Here is a 5998-nt window from a genome sequence, read left to right as displayed (position 1 = left end):
ACGGAGGACAGTAGAGATCTATATAAATCTCGTTGGGGGGGGGGGCAGGAGATCTTCAAGAGTCCTGTGCACAAAGGAGATTTTAAGTAGTTTATTTATTATCTTTATTATTTACATATCGCTAAATATATCACTGTGTTTTATCATCAGAGAATTTTTTGTTTATATCATACTTGCCGACGTTTCATTGTTGACTTCAGGGAGATCTCGGGGGAGGTGGGCGTGTGGGGGCGGGGTTTGACAAATCACATCATTTTGACACCACACCCTAAACAGTTGTCACAATTTTGGCCAATTACAGCAGGGGGCGGGGCTAAGATGACACGATATTTGCATCATTAAACCTGGCCCCCCACCACTTATCTATCGCGGGGGCGAGAACTGGAAGATCTCCCAGAATTGTGGGAGTCTCCCGGACTTTCCGGGAGAGTAGGCAACTATGCCTTAAGTAAAAGCAGCTAATGAATCTCCTGAGACGGAAGTGTCTTTTACATTTCTGTCTCCATTACTGAAGTCATGCCGTCTTACCTGTCAGTCTAGATTAAATCTTGGTCTCCATGAAAATGGCCACCTCCATAGCCATCAATACATGGACATAGGACACAATTTCTGAACTCTGTCATCATGCCACAGATGGTGAAGCCAACCACGTCTTGTACTCGCTCAGCATCAGGGAGAATGCCAGACTCTTCAGGGAGTCAGGGAGATCACCCCTAGTTCAGGGAGTCTCCCTGACATTCAGGTAGAGTTGGCAAGTATGCAATTATACACTATAATATTCTATACTGGTCTACAAAATGTTTGCTTGTTTTACCCTTACAGTGGATGACGACATCATCAGCATTTATTTATAAGGAGCAAGGGATTGAGTAGTGTCGGATAATCATTTTACAGATATAACAAACATGAGTACAATAAATATATTGACAGATACAGATAATAAAAGGGAAATTAATACAATTAAGCATAACTGCGCATCCATGGATGGTCATGAACTACCAATAATAGCATGAGGTAGCGGAGGATTCAGCTTAAGACATGAAAACAGGCTTGCAGTAGAGACAGACATGAGGAGAAGAGTTCCCTGCCTGTGAAGAGCTTACTGTAACGATACTTACCTGTCCTCGCTCCCCCACCGCTCCGTCGGACCCGGAAGCCGCACTTCCGGGTTCGGCGGTCACATGACCGCCAGACCTAAGGGCGGGGAATTCAAACAGGAGCTCTCTATATAAACAGTGCTCTGACACTTAAGGAGTGTCAGAGCAACTTACCAGTTCCTGGCTCCTGATTCCTGTTCCTCCTTGTGCCTGCTCCCTGTGTGTTTGACTTCCTGTGTACTGACCCGGCTTGCTGACCCTTCTGGATTCCGTTTCTCCTGTGTACCGACCCGGCTTGCTGACCACCCTGATGGGCCTGTGCCCCTGACTCAGATTGTCTCACGTTTCTCTCTCTACGTGTTTATCTGCCATTCCTGTGTACCGACCCGGCTAGCTGACTACTCATCTGTTCTGGTGACCTGTGTACCGACCTGGTTTGTTTGACTCCGACATTGCCTTCTGATTCTGTCTGCATTGCCCTCCCGTGAACCGACCCGGCCTGTCCGACTACTCTCATCCTGCTCCTATTCCGCTGTACTACATCTTGGGACAAACCTGAGGGCAACAACGTGTGACTCCTGGCAGCAAAGCCCATCCCGCCTTGAGGCGGTTCTTGGTGAATACCGGGGAGATCGTTAGACTACGCACCTCAGGTAAGCCAGCGCTAATCAAGATTAGTAGTGTTATCCAGTATTCCGTTACACTTACATTCTAGAGGGAGATGGTAATGAGACACAGTAGGTGACAATGGTATGGTAGGCAAGCATGAAGAGGTGGGTTTTGAGGGATGGATTGAAGGTTGGGGAGAGTCTGGGAGTTCCATATTTGGGGAGCTGCACAGGAGAAGTCTCCAAGATGGGAGTGTGAGGAGGTAATGAGAGGGGAAGAGAGTTGGAGGTCAGAGGAGGAGCGGATTGGATGTGCTGAGATGTATCTTGAGACGAGGTCAGAATGTCGTTGAAGGTCTTGTCCGTGAAAGTGAGCAGCATTCAGGATGGATTGATTGACTGCATTCAGGCCTGAGCCATGTGTCCCCCCTGGTGCTGCCTGAATTGTGGGGACTCTAACATGCAGACTGTAGTGACACGCACCAGTGCGCTATGAACAATACAGAGTTTCATGTAACTCTTTCTATGGCCTAGGTGAGAACAACTTATACTGGAGGTGAAAGCACATACCTCGTACTTCCAAAAAAAAGAGCATAGGGCAACGGTCCATTTTTTCTGTTGGAGAGGGCCCAAAGACCAAAGTGAAAGAAGCAGCAAAGATCAGGCCTTGATCATTTGTGCAAAGCACTTTTGTTAGTTGCATTCTAAAGTTTCTCCTTACACACCTGAAAGACGCTAACCCAGAAGTGTCCATATGTGACTGTGCATATACACTATATGGACAAAGGTATTTGGCCACACCTGTTAATTATTGAATTGAGGTGTTTCATCAGACCCGTTTCCAGAGGTGTATAAAATCGAGCACCTAGCCATGCAGTCTCCATTTGCAAACATTTGTGATACAAAATGGGTCGTTCTGAAGAGCTCAGTGACTTCCAGCGTGGGACTGTGATAGGATGCCACCTTTGTAATAAGACGGTTCATGAAATTTCATCCCTGCTGGATTTTCCACTGTCAACTGTAAGTGGTATTATTAGAAAGTGGAAGCGATTAGGAACAACAGCAACTCAGCCACAAAGCAGAAGACCACGTAAAATCACAGAGCGGGGTCAACGACTGCTAAGCCGCATGGTGCGTAAAAGTCGACAAGGCTCTGCTGATTCCATAGCTGAAGAGTTCCGAAATTCCACAAGCATTAATGTAAGCACAAAAACTGTGCTGAGGGAGCTTAATGGAATGAGTTTCCATGGTCGAGCAACTGCATGCAAGCCTCACATCACCAAGACCAATGCCAAGGGTCGGATGGAGTGGTGTAAAGCACACCAACACTGGACTGTGGAGCAGAGGAAACCTGTTCTGTGGAGTGATGAATCACACTTCTCAGTTTGGCAGTCAGATGGGCGAGTCTGGGTTTTGCGGAAGCCAGGAGAACGTTAGCTGTCAGACTGCATTATGCCAACTGTGAAGTTTGGTGGAGGAGATATACTGGCATATGGTTATTTTTCAGGGCTTGGGCTAGGCCTCCTCTCTCCAGTGAAGGGCAATCTTAATGCTTCAGCATACCAAGTCATCTTGGACAATGCTATGCCTCAAACTTTGTGGCAAACGTTTGAGAACGGCCCTTTTCTATTCCAACATGACTGTGCCCCAGTGCACAAAGCAAGGACTACAAAGACATGGTTTGGTGAGTACGGTGTGGAAGAACTTGACTGGCCCACACTGAGCACTGACCTCAACCCCATCGAACACCTTTGGGATTAACTGGAACGGAGATTGCGAGCCAGGCCTTCTCGTCTAACATCAGTGCCTGACCTCATTAATGCTCTACAGAATGAATAAGAACAAATTCCCACAGAAACACTCCAACATCTTGTGGAAAGCCTTCCAAGAAGAGTGGAACCTGTTATCACTGCAAAAGGGGGAACAACTCCATAATAAAGTATATGTATTTGAATACAATGTCGTTACAGTCCCTGTTGGTGTAACGGTCAAGCGTTCAAATACGTTTGTCCATGTAGTGTATGTTGCACTGGAATATTGCACTAAATGAGCATGGTTTTTGGCATGGAGAAAAAAATACTCTGAGTTTGCAGAAAATGCACTGCATCTCTGCAATATTTTGCAGTTGGTAAATTAAAATGACACAAGCGTGGCGTCAATAGTGGGTCACCCCCAAAACTTAGGATCCCCTGCAATGTTACATCCCTCTTTTCACCAGCTCACAAACCTTTTATATATGCTCAGTGTCCAGCATATTATGAAATCCCAAAGTTATGCACACTACTACCCCAACATATTATATAGTCGTATTTCCAGACGATCTTAACTTCCCAGTTTCGTTTTGCCATTTCGCAGAGTACTATTCTGCACTGTAGAATTTTAGTCCATTAATAGTGTAAATGGTCCATTCATCCTGCTGTGTGACCTTACACTGAACTTAAATCCATGCACAGTGACAGCTTGTCTCTATAACAACCTGGAGCACCCAGGAAACTGTCCCAGCCTCTGTGTAAACAGAGAAATTTAATAAGTAATACAGATCTCTCTAAACATAAACATAAGAAAACATAGATGCACAGACTAGGTGAAAGCAGGGCCATCTTTTCCATTGGGCACGATGGGCAGGTGCCCGGGGGCCCCACGGACAAGGGGGCCCCATAGGCAGGGCTCTTAATTAGAATAAATAATCCTGAAAAAAAAAAACCTGCAAAAAAAACCTTCAAGGGTCACTGAGCAAGTATATCTATCTATCTCTATCTCTATATATCTATATCTATATCTGTATCTTTATACATATATATATATATATATATATATATATATATATATATATATAGGGGCCCCGGTGCACTGCTTTGCCTGGGGGCCCATAATGTTGTTAAGATGGCCCTGGGTCAAAGGGGAAATGCTGCAGAGGAAAAAGACTGACAAGCACAGCAATGTAACAGCTACCAGTCAGCAGGACTGAAAGATACTCATCAGTACAAAACAACATAACCTCTAGCTAGGCTGGAACAGCAACTAAAACAAACAGGATACATAAATGCCATAAATAGCAGAGAGATAATAAAAGTAAACAATTGTAAAACAGTGGAATGAGTGTAAGTGATGTGCATAAACGTCATGCTCCAACTAAGAGGAGGGTTAGTCCAACACAAGTGATAGGTCTATAAGATATGCAAAAGCATATAATATAGTGACAGCTATTGTGTACATAAAAACAGGTATACATAGTACAGAGGAGGGACAGGATCACAGTGCATGAGAAACTGAGAGTATCAGGACAATATAAAGAAAACACAATATAAAGGACAATATAAAGAAATACAATATAACGTCCTACTTGTCACGGTTCAGGAATTAGATCCTTCGGTTTGCCTAGATTTGCACTACTCTAGTAAAGCGCGGATTCTAACGGGGAGACGGTTTTCACCAGGAACCGCCGCAAGGTGGTTTGGTCTTAGCTGCGTCTATCCCTCTCTCTCTCTCTTTCTGTGTGTGTATGTTAGGGAATTTAGACTGTAAGCTCCAATGGGGCAGGAACTGATGTGAGTGAGTTCTCTGTACAGCGATGCGGAATTAGTGGCGCTATATAAATAAATGTTGATGATGATGATGATGATGAAGAGTACCAGGGGAAACCCATAGGGGAATATATAGAGTTGGTCAGCAATGGCAGAGAACACGAGGAGAGGTGAACTTGCTAGAAGATGAGAAATTGCGGTCAGCAGGTTACCACTGGAACAATGGCGTAGTACACGAGGAAGTGTCAGCTCTGCGGTCAGCAGGTTACCACTGGAATGGTGGCGTAGTACAGGAGGAAGTGTCAGCTCTGCTGGCAGCAGGCTGTTGCAGGAAGCAATCCTCAAGGAGAGAAAACACAGCAGGAGAAATGGAGCCACGTCTAGCACCTATCAGGTAACTAAAAGAACAGGCACCGGACGTCAGGAGGAGATGCCTTTTGAAGTTTGGAGCCAAAATGAGTCAGCCAATAGGAGGGAAGCAGATGAAATGAATAGATTGGTCTCTGCATGCGAAGACCAGAAATGAAGATGGCGGTTGGCCGGAATGGAACGAGCTGTCAGCGGGGACAAGCTAAGAGCGACGGGCATCGGGTGCGCATCGCGACTGCCCCGCATGTGACACTATTGTGACTGCCTCAGGTCAATGAAAAGCTAGTTACCATACTAGTGTAGTATAGTGTTAACCACAGAGGGGGTAGTGTCAAAACAGCTTTTACTGTATTACTGATGGGGCAATAATTATATCTACCAAAAATAGACCAGGGAACAA

This window comes from Mixophyes fleayi, chromosome 12, assembly GCF_038048845.1.
Source record: "Mixophyes fleayi isolate aMixFle1 chromosome 12, aMixFle1.hap1, whole genome shotgun sequence".
Taxonomy (NCBI): Eukaryota; Metazoa; Chordata; class Amphibia; order Anura; family Limnodynastidae; genus Mixophyes; species Mixophyes fleayi.
Note: the sequence above shows the minus strand (reverse complement) of the source record.